Source organism: Muscardinus avellanarius (assembly GCF_963383645.1).
Source record: "Muscardinus avellanarius genome assembly, chromosome: 10".
NCBI lineage: Eukaryota > Metazoa > Chordata > Mammalia > Rodentia > Gliridae > Muscardinus > Muscardinus avellanarius.
This window is the reverse complement of record NC_137796.1, coordinates 46933832-46946014: the sequence shown is the minus strand read 5'-3', so window position 1 is coordinate 46946014 and position 12183 is coordinate 46933832.

Genomic DNA, 12183 nt, shown 5'->3' with positions numbered 1-12183 from the left:
TCCATTCCTAGTGCTACAAAAACAAAAAACAAAGCTAATAATGGGGCTGGAGGTGTAGCTCAGAGCTAGAGTGCTTGTCTAGCATACATGAGGCTCTGCGTTCAGAATCGAGCATCAAAAAATAAAAGTTAATATCAAACCAGGGATGGTAGAATACACTAATGATCCCAGAATTTAGGAAGCTAAGACAGGAGACCAGCCTCAGCAACACATACTCTCAGCAATCTAGCAAGACCCTATTTCAAATCAAAAAATAAAAAAGGTCAGTGGGCATGGTGGCACACCCATGTAATCCCTGCACTTGGGAGGTGGAGACAGCAGATTCACGCAGGTTCAAAGCCAACCTCGCCTGCTTATGAGACCCTGTTTCCAAATTTTAAAAAAATGAAAATAGGTCTGGGAGTGTAGTCCGGAGGTAGAAGGGTTTCCAGGAGCCCTAGTACCAAATAATAATAATAATAATAATAATAATAATAATAGTAATAATAATAATAACAATAATAATAATAATAAATAATAATAATTTAAGTCTGGGAATGTAGCTCAGAAGTAGAATGCCCCTGGGCTCTATCCCCAGTAACACACACGTGCGCGCGCGCACACACACACACACACAATTAATATTATGCTAAGTAGAGTTTAAAAAAATTGAGAGCCAGGCGTGGTGGCACATGCTTCTAATCCCTGAGCTTGGGAGGCAGAGACAGCAGATTCACGCAGGTTCAAAGCCAACCTCACCTGCTTATGAGACCCTGTTTACAAATTTTAAAAATATAAAAATAGGTCTTGGAGTGTAGCCCGGCGGTAGAAGGGTTTCCAGGAACCCGAGTAACACACACACAAAAAAATATTCTGACAATGGGCAAATTCATAGACACAGAAAGTAGTGGATGCCTATATGGTTGAAGTGGAGGGAACAGATGCTAAGGAAAATGAATAGTGACTGCCGGTGGGTATGAAATTCCTTGATGTGAGGAGAGTGCTCTCAAATTGACTGCAGTGGTGGATGCGCGAGGCTCAGCAAGGACCAGGCACATGTCTTCCTCCTGTGTCCACATGTGTCCTTCACACCCTGAGTTCTCCAAGACCAGGGGCCTGACATGGTTTACCTTGCATTCCTCACAGCATCTGACATAGTAGCTTGCTCAGTAGGAGCCTGTAAAACTGAATTCAACAATCACTTTACTAAAGTAAAAATCCACCAACTGTGGTGGTGCACAATGGTAAATCCCAGTACTTGGGAGGCTGAGACAAGAGGATCGCAGGTTTGAATCCAGCCTCAGCACCTTAGTGAGGTGTCAGCAATTCAGTGAGACCTTGTTTCCAAATAAAAAATGAAATGGGGCCAAAAGTGTGACTCGGAGGTAGAATGCCCCTGGGATAAAGCCCCATGACACACACACACACACACACACACACACACACACACACACAAAAGTAAAAATATATGTCCATCTCCTTTCTTTTCAAAGTTTGTGTGTTGATAAGTAAGAGATATAACTCTTAAGAACAGGATAGAAAATGAAGCAGATGAGATAGACTTCCAATAATTGACCTTCTATATGACCCCAGTGTTTTACACAGGGTCTTTCTTTTCTTTATTATGGCGAAGGAAGAAAGGAAATGAAATGATCTTTAGAAAGACTGTGCTTTGGATGCATCTTTTTAGCCAAATTATAATAAATAAGAACCCCTGAGAATTATAAATTGACTCAACAGTAAAAGGATAAAAAAGGTCTGATTTTCCATAATTGAAAACATTACCTCTTCTTTGGATGAACACCCGAATTCTGCTTGATATCGACTCCTTTGTAAGTTCAAATGATGGATCATCATTTTCAAGTCATTATTTTCATTCACCAGTTCTTGATTTTTTTTCCTTAGATGAATTAATTCAGTTTCAGGGACTCCTGAAAAAAAGCAATTCAATGTCATGAATTATGTCAGACCTGTCATGATTTTATAAAAATTGCTGATCATTTGCCTTTGTTCCCTTTTAGGCTCACAGAAGTAGTGACTGTACATCTCCATATAAAATAATATTTAAGCCAGGCATGGTGGCACACACTTGTAATCCCAGCATTTGGGAGGCTGAGACAGGAGGATCATGGTTTGCAGCTAGCCTCAGCTACTTAGTGAGGCCCTTTGCCACTCAGTGAGACTCTGCTTCACAGTAAAGAAGAAAAAATAGGGCTAGGGGTGTAGCTTAGAGGTAGAATGGGTTCCATCCCCAGTTACCACAAAAAATATATATATTATTATATATAATATATACATATATACATGGTATATATACATATATGTGTACATACACACACACACAGACAGACACACACATGTAATGTATTTGGTACTGAAAATTGAATGAATAGGCATTTACCTCTAAGCTGCACCCTAGGCCTATTTTATTCCCTGGGTTCAGTCTCCAATAAAATAAATAAATAATAAGGCTGAGTGAAGATCATAGGTTGTGTGACCTATGGGAAAAGCGTGTAAGTCTGAGATTCCAAACACTGGGTCCCAAAGCCTAACCACATTAAGAGTTAATGAAGGGTATTTGGCATTACAGATGACTCAGACACTTCCAGTGCTACCTTCTTTATACTGCCAGTTCTGACAAAACAGGTTCGTTTGTTTTTTATTTTACAACAACTTACGCCTAATTCTACAGGATTGCAAGTAACTTTTTAATGCATTATGATTACTTATTGATAATAATAGGGCTGATGGCAGTTTACTAGATCACTGGTAACAATTTGGGACACAAACTGGTACATTGACCTTCATCTCGCCCAGAACGCTCAAGGCTGGTATGATCAGTGGATCAGGAATGACATGTTCAGGAAAGAGTGGGTGGTCAGCCGGGCAGCATGGTGGCCACTCCGAAGGCTAAGACAGGAGGACCAGCAACTTAGTGAGGTCCTCTACAGCCCAGAGAGACCCTGTTTCAAAATAAAAAATAATAATAAAATCAGGCTGGGTGTAGCTTAGCAGTGGAATGGTCCAATTCCCAGTACTAAAAATAAATAAATAAAATTTTTAAAAATTGAGCATGGTCTGGTGAGGCTTCAGTGAGTGGCAAGAAGAGAGGTAACAGGAAAGGTGAGATTTTTATGCAGAGTGGAAGTTTTGAGGCAGGGCAGAGGACCTGGGAACAGGAAGAATTAAAGCAGCCATCTGCATCCCCCTTTCTGTGAGGTTGGGGAGGTGAGCAGGAACGGGAGAGACTGAGGGGCCCCAGGGAATCAGGGCCTGGGCCAGCCCACAGAAAATCATTCAAATTAAGGATCAAAATTGTGCAAAAGTCCTTGGTCCCCCCCCAACCCAATTCTGACCAATCATAAAAGAACAGATAGAAAACCTCAGGAAGGTTTTAAAACCCATTCCCCAAGGCCTTCAAGGTCACTGTCCTAGAGCACTCCCTTAGTGAGAGGGAAGGTTGGGAGTTGGAGCTAAGGTGTCCATTCAGAGAATTGCAGAGAAAGCACAATAAAGTCATTACACTCAGTCTGATGTCATTTTGTCCTGTGACAATTTCTGTGCTTGGGAGACATTTATGGCCAGAGTCTAGAGGTACCTGGGGGAGGAAGCAAGAGATAGCAAAGGGTTTTAAGGAGCAATCTGCATATGGTGGTACATGCGTGTAATCCCAGTACTTGGGAGGCTGATATAGGAGGATCTCATATTCAAGTCCAGCCTCAGCAACTTAGTGAGAACTTCTTTCAAAATAAAAAATAAAAAATGGCCAGGGGTAGAGTTTGGGAAAAGAATGTCCCAGGGTTCCACCTCAGTATCATAAAAAAAGAAAGAAAAACAATGAATAGCAGCCAGAGTGGTGGCACAAGCCTGTAATCCCACATAGTTGGGAGGCTGAGATGGAAAAATCGCAAGTTCAAGACCAGCCTCAGCAACTTACTGAGACTCTCAACAACAGAGAGATCTTGTGCCAAAACAAGTATAAAATCAAAAGGCTGGGGGTGTAGCTCTGAGGGAGAATGCCTCTGGGTTCAAACACTAGCAGCACACACACAAAATGAATAGCTATGCCACTGCTATTTTCCCAGAGGAATTAAACTTATAATTTTGGTTTCTTTCCCAAAGAATTAAAGTTAGAAATCTCATACTGAAAACAGAAAAGTTCACAAAAGGGAAATTATGGAACTAACATTCATCATCCGATGAGTGGGAAGGAAAATGTTGTCTATATAGACAATGGAGCTTGACTCAACACTAAAGACCCAAATCCCATCATGTGCAGGAAAATACATGGAATCAGAGAACATGATGCTAAGTGAAATCAATCAGTCTCAGAAAGTCAGGGTCATATGATTGGTCTCATAGCTGAAGCTAGAGAGAAAATAAGAAAGAGAAACTTGGTGATAATAAGGAGAGGGACCAGTAGAGTAGGAGAAGGGGGCTGGGGAGGTAGAAGGGGAGGGAGAGGAATCTTGGGGAAGGAAACAGCAGAAATATTATGTCCATAGATGAAGGTATCACCAACAACCTTACCAGTATGTACAGGGAGGGAGGAGCAGGAGCTGGAGGAGGTTAGGAGGGAGCCATCAAGAGAGGCTGTGCGTGTATTTGAATGTATCGCTTTTTGTAGCTGAGGCTGGTCAGGAACCTCTGATCCTCCTGTCTTAGCCTCCCAAGTACTGGGATTACAGGTGTGCACCACCTCGCCTGGCTAGCAGAGTATCATAGAGAATAAACTTGCGTGAAAGCCCCAGCACTTTCCCAAAATATAATATCAAAAACACCAAAATAAAAAGGATAAAAATATTGTCAATCAAGATATGCAGGATAGATAATAAGAGGATTTCCACATGAGTAATATATGATAGTCAAAAATTTCAATCCACTATAAAAGCTGCTACAGCTGACAAAATGCAATGAAGGCAAACTCCATAAAGATTAGCCCCTAAGTGGGCTAGTTTACATATACCAACTCTCCAGGGCCTGAGACCACCCTAACCCTAATCCCCTCTTCTAAGACCCAAGCACATCCCACAGTCAGCCCCTAAGTGGGATGATTTACATATACCACTCCCCAGGGCCTGAGACCACCCTAACCCTAATCCCCTTCATAGGACCCAAGCACATCCCACAGCTCCCGTCCCCCAGAACCCAAACACACCCCATAGCCCACCACCCCAGGACACACACACATCCCACAGCCCCCCACACTCAAGACCTGAGCACAGCCCATGCGGACATCCATATCCACCACCCAGTGGCTGGGTCTTCTCTCTGGAGGCAAAGGTGTCAGCTTAACAACACCACTTCCCAATTTCTTTCTGGTTTATTTTTTCTTTTTATATGATACTGGGGGTGGAATCAGGGGCTTTTCTACCTGTGGGCTATACTCTCAGACCTAGTTTTTACTTTATTTGGAAACAGTGTCTCACTAAGTTGCTGAGAGCCTCACCAAGTAGCTGAGTCTGGCTTTGAACCTGTGTGATTCTCCTGTCTCAGCCTCCCAAGCGCTGGGATTACAAGGGTGTGCCACCATGCCTCACTCACTTCTTTATTTTTAAACAGGTCTCACTAAGTTGCAGAGGGCCTTACTAAGTAGCTGAGGCTGTCCGCAAACCGTGATCTGCCTGTCTCAGCCTCCTGAATGCTGAGATCACAAGCATGCGCCACCAACCTGGCTTTACAACAATAACTTTTCAATCATAATGAACCTCAAAAGCCAAATACCTGGGGACGGAGAAGGCTTTCTAAATACCGGTCTTTCTTCGCTCTGGGGAAGGAAAAGAGGAAAGTAAGTGTGAGTGCGGAGTCCAACACCTCCCAAAGTGACGCGGGACAGAGGAATCGGTGTCACCTGTGCAGGTCCTTCCTTTGTGCTCTGGGCTTCTTAGTGTGCTTTAGCTTTAGGAATTTATTGATTTATTTTGTGATACTGCAGAGTGAGCCCAGGGGCATTCTGCCTCCAAGCTACATCCCCAGCCCATTGTTTAGTTTTGAAGTAGGGTCTTATTAATTTCCTGAGGCTCTTGCTGAGTTTCTAAGCTTTAGGAATTTCATCTCCACTATTTCTTACAATTGAATCTTAAACCTTAGAGCCCTCCTGTCCTGGTGGATCTGAGCAGATCTGCGTCCTCTCTGGGCTCTCCTCTGTCTCTTGCCTAGGAGTTTAGTGCTCCATCTTTATAGGCAGGACCATGAGTGACAGCTGTCAGGTCACTTTCTCCCCACCCTTTTTTCCTGTGGTACTGGGGATTGAACCCAGGAGGCCATGACCCCTGAGCTACACTCCCAGTTATTTTTAGTTTTAAATAGGTCTCACTAAGCTGCAATCCTGCTGTCTCAGCCTCCCAGATACTGGGATTCCAGGCATGCCCTTCTGTGCCTGCAAGTTCACTTCCTAAAGCATGGACTTGGCTGCAAATGCTGAGCAGAGGTGCACAAACAGGCTTTTTCTCACAGGAGATTTGAAAAAGAACCCCCTTTACTGCAACAAATGATGTTTTCAAAATGCTGAGAGAAGATATTATTATGTTTCTCAATCCAAACCTTATAAGGGAAGGCTTTGAACGTCTGCTAAATTTTCCATTATGTATAGGTATAATGTTAAGTTTCTAATTTCTGCTGAAAAAGTAGATAAGGATGTTAATTAACTCTACTAAGAAATGTTTAATTTTTTGTGTAGTACTGGGGTTCCCGGAAACCCTTCTACCTCCAAGCTACGCTCCCAGACCTATTATTTATATTTTTATTTTGAAACAGGGTCTCTTAAGCCAGCAAGGCTCCACGATCCTCCTGTCTCTGCCTCCCAAGTGAAGGGATTAGAAGTGTGCACCACCATGCCTGGCTTATATTTACTTTTATATATGTATGTATTGATTTATTAATCCCACTGCGTATTGAACCCAGTGACATTCTACCTCCAAATTACACCCCTAGGTCTTTTCATTTTGAAATAGGGTCTTACTCAATTGCTGAGACTGGCTTCAAACGCAATCCTCCTGTCTCAGCCTCCCAAGTACTGGATGACAGGCGTGTGCCACCATACTTAGCCTTATTTTTCTTTTGAAACAGGGTCTTACAAAGTTGCTGCTGAGAATCTCTCTAAGCTGCTGAGACTAGACTCAAACCTGCAATTCTCCTGTCTCAGCCTACTGAGGGTACTGTGATCACAGGTACGCATCAAAATGCATTTTTAAAGATATAGCACTTCACTATAATGATAATATAATGTTCAAATGAATAGGAAGACAGAAGTTTTGTGCTTGTGTGTAGTACTAGGGATCAGATGCAGAAATATTCTAGCCAGGAGCTACACCCTCAGCTCAGCTCTTTTCTTATTTTGAAACTGGGTCCTACTAAGAGACTACATGCTGGCTTTGAACCTGAAATCCTGCTGTCAGTCTACCAAGGTCTAGGATTATAGGCTTGCACCACTTCACCTGGCTCTGGAAGACATCATTTTACATTTCTACACATATAGAGCAATGGAATCATATGCAGAAATATGTGTTCCATAATTTCATGCACATAAAGTCCCAAAACCTAACAACACTAATTTGTAAAGTCAAAAGTCTTCTGTATTTGGAAATTAAAGCAAAGTATTAGAAACCCTAAGAAAAGAGTAATAAAGCTCACTGAGTGTGAATTTGAAGAAAGGCTGTAATGTGTAGCCTGGTACTAAAGGAGTGACAGGAAAATTAGCTCAGGGTCAGAGGACAGAGCCGCATTATTCATCTTTGATAGAAATCAACATTTAGCATGTGAAGCTGTTGTCTTTAAACGACTTGACTTTGAAAGACAGAGGAAAGAGGTTAAATGTTAGCTAACCAAATAAACACATTAAAATTATAAACCCTGCCGGGCGTGGTGGCGTACGCTTGTAATCCCCGCGCTTGGGAGGCGGAGACAGGAGGATCACGCATGTTTGAAGCCAGCCGCCCATGCTGACTTAGGAGACCCTGTTTCTAAATAAAAATATAAAATAGGTCTGGGAGTGTAGCCCGGAGGTAGAAGGGCTTCCAGGAACCCCATTACCACAAAAAAAATTATAAACCCCAAAGCAAAATCTATCAAATGCAGAAGAGAAAATACTTAGTCAGCGAGGTGCAGTAGTGCACACCTCTAATCCCAGTACTAGGGAGTTTGAGACAGGAGGATTGCCAGTTCAAGACCAGTCTCAGCAACTTAGTGAGACCCTATTTCAAAATGAAATATAAAGCCGGGCTTGGTGGCACACGCGTGGAATCTGAGCATTTGGGAGGCTGAGACAGGAGGATATGTTTCAAGGTCAGTCTCGGCTACTTTGTCAGGCCCTTTACAACTCAGTAAAACCCTGTTTCAAAATAAACAATAAAATAAATATAGGGCTGGGGGTGTATCTCGGAGGTAGAATAATGTCCCTCGGTTCCATCCCCAGTACCCAAAAATTAAAAAATTATAAGGCTGGGACAATAGTGCAGAGGTAGATCGCCCCTGCATTCAATCTCCACTACCACACACAAAACAAATTGCTTGCTCCTACACACTATACAGTTTGCCCTGCGTTAACTCTGAGGGAGAAACTCCAGAACATTGCAATCACCTGAGTCCTGGATGATACAGCATCCACAAAGTATCACTGAAATGTCCCTCACCTGTGATTCAACATCAGCTTCTTCCCCAGAGCTCAATGTTTCCAGAAACCGTAACGGTCTTCTCTTCTCACTCTGCCCACACGGTCTGTATTAAAACATTAAAGAGTAAAATAAACATAACACTTGGCATTGACATATACGCATATTAATTGTGCTGCCTCCAGGCCCCCAACAGAAAAGTGTCATATAACATAATATATGTCAGCTAAAGATGAAATTGCCCACTAATCCATCCCTTTGTACACTCTTAGGATTTTTTAGTTTTCTTCCTATTTTATAGTTTCCACTACACACATATACAGTTTGTCTTGTGTACAATAAGTTCTTATAGCCAATTTTTTTTCTCCTTTTTGTGGTGCTGGTGATTGATACCAGGGACATTCTACTTCCAAACTTCATGCCCAGGCCTATTTAATTAATTAACTTATTATTTTTTGTGGAACAGGGAATTGAACCCAGTAGCATTCTACCTCCAAGCTACACCCCCAGTTATATTTTTTCTTTATTTGGGTTTTTTATTTTGTTTTGTTTTGTTGGTGGTCCTGGGGCTGGAACCCAGGGGCTCTCTACCTCCAGGCTATGCTCCCAGACCTATTTTATATTTTATTTGGAAACAGGGTCTCACCAAGTTGCTGAGAGTCTTATTAAATAGCTGAGGCCAGCTTCGAATCTGTGCTATCCTCCTGTCTCAGCCTCCCAAACACAGGGATAACAAGCCTGTGCCACCATGCCTGGCTTACTGTTTATTTTGAAGCAGTGCCTCACTAAATTATGGAGTGCCTCCCTAAGCAGCTGAGGCTGACTGCAAAGCTATGACCTTCCTATCTCCGCATCCTAAGTACTGGGATTATAGATGTGTGCCACCATGCCCGGCTTACAGCCAATATTTTAATATTAGGAAAAAGGCCAGGCGTGGTGGCGCATGCTTGTAATCCCCGTGCTTGGGAGGCAGAGACAGGAGGATCACTCCAGTTTGAAGCCAGCCTCACTGGCCTTAAGAGACCCTGTTTTCAAATAAAAATATAAAAGAGGTCTGGGAGTATAGCCCATAAAAGTGTTACCAGGAACCCCTCCCCCCCAAAAAAAAATAGGAAAAAGGCTGGGGGCGTCGCTCAGTGGTGGAGCATGTGCTTAGCATGCATAATGCCCTGGGTTTGACTCCTACTGCATGCACACAAAGGGAAGAATCAAGTAGATATACCAACTCAGTCAGCAATTCCCCTCTTCAGTGGCCTTTGATTTTATTCTTGGCTTTTCACTGCTATAAATAAGCCTGTAATGAAGATCTATGTACAGATAACCTCTTCTCTACTAAGTGTTAATTCTATACAACAAACCACCACACCATAAGTTGCTGAGACAAATGAAATTAATATTTTGTGCCTACATGATACAGCATGAAATTATTTCACAAATCATTTCTTCAACCTGCAACCACATGTATGAGTACTTGTCTAAAATTTGCCAAAAACTTTAAACTTCATTCTCTACATAAACATTTCTTATTGAGATTACTGAATGTTTTCCACTTATTTGTGTGGAGTCATAATTCCTCTGTTGTGAACTATGTCCTTTCGTTTGCTTCTGTTATGTACATTCCAATTTGAAATTCACTTTTTTGCCTGGCACGGTGGCCCACGCTTGTAACCCCAGTGCTTGTGAGACTGAGACAGGAGAATCACAGGTCCGCAGCCAGCCTCAGCTACTTAGTGAGGACCTCTGCAACTTACTGCGAGCTTGTTTCAAAATAAAGTATAAAAGCCGGACATGGTGGCACACGCTTGTAATCCCCCACTTGGAAGGTAGAGACAGGAGGATCCCTCAGGTTCAAAGCCAGCCTTGCTGGCTTAAGAAACCCTTTTTCCAAATTTGTCTGGAAGTGTAGCCCAGAGACAGAAGGATTTCCAGGAACCCCAATACCACCAAAAAAAAAAAAAAGAAGAAGAAGAAGAAGAAAAAAAACTAAATAGGTTTGAAGTTGTAGTTCAGAGGTTCAATGCACATGTACCCAAGGGGAAAAAAAAGTAAAATGTGAGATAAAAATTACTGTCATTTGATGTTTGAACCACTAAATTTTGGTGCAATTTTTTACATAGCAATATATAAGTAATAAAGTACAGACTTTTCTGGGTGTGGTGGCACACACTTATAATCCCAGTGTTTGGTAGGCTGAGACAAGAGGATTGCATAGGTTCTAAGCCAGCCTCAGCTATTTAGTGAGGCTCTCAGCAACTTAGTGAGACTCTGTTTCCAAAGAAATTATAAAAAATAGGGCTGGGGTGTGTGGCCCAGAGGTAGAAAGTTCCTGGGTTCCACAACTCAGTAACACACACACACACACACACACACTCACACACACACACACACTCACACACACACAAAGTACAGACTTGTGTGTGTTTACTTACATAGTTATTTATTTATGTGGTATTGAGGATTAAACCCAGAGGCATTCTACTTCCAAGCTACATCCCTGGCCTTTTTAAACTGAAAACATGGTCTTCCTACATTGCTGAAGCTACCTTGGAACCTGTGATCCTCCTGTTTCATCCTCACAAATACTGGGATTACAGCTGTGCACCTCACACCAGGCTTTTTAGGCTTTCATCAAATGCTGCTGGAGAAAATGATTATCCATATGTAAAAGTAAATAAATGAATAACTTGGATTTATATATTACATGCTATATATAAAATTTAAATCAAATAAGCCAGGCATAATAGTACATGCCTGTAATCCCAGTATTTGAGAGGCTGAGGCCGCAGGAGTGCAGGTTCACAGCCAGCCTCAGCAAGTAGCAAATTTCTCATCAACCCAGCTAGACTCTGTTTCCAAACACATAATAAAACAGGACTGGGATGTAGCCTGCAGGCAGACTGTCTCTGGGTTCTATCCCCAGTGCCACAAAACAAAACAAAAATCAAGCCAGGCGTGGTGGCGCACACTTGTAATCCCAGTACTTGGGAGGCTGAGACAGAAAGATCACAGGTTCACAGCTAGCGTCAGCTACTTAGTGAAGTCCTCTGCAACTTAGTGAGAACTTGTTTCAAATAAAGAAGACAAAATAGGACTAGGGGTGTGGCTCAGAGGTAGAATGCCCCTGGATTCAATCCACAGTACTACAAAAATTAAAATTACAATTAATAATAAATAAACAAATCAAACAAAACACAAACTTAAATGTGAAGCCCAGGTCTAAACCTTGTAGAAGAAGACATAGGAGAAAATCTTTGTGACCTTGGATTAGGCAAAGATTCCTTTGGTATGATCCAGTAAAGAAACTTGATAAACTGAACTTCATAACTATTAGGGATTCTAGCCCAGCATGGTGGCCCATGCCTATAATCCTAGTACTTGGGAGGTTGACATAGGAAGATTGCAGGTTTGAAGAAAGCTTCTGCATCCCTAGTACTGGGATTATGGGCATGCACCACCATCCCTAGGTCCAAGTCAATGTATTTGGGGATAGTCCCAAAACAGTGTGCTGTCACTTACCTGTAATCTCAGTACTTGGGAAGCTAAGACACAAGAATCACAAGTTAAGGGCTAGCCTCAGCAACTTAGTGAGACCCTG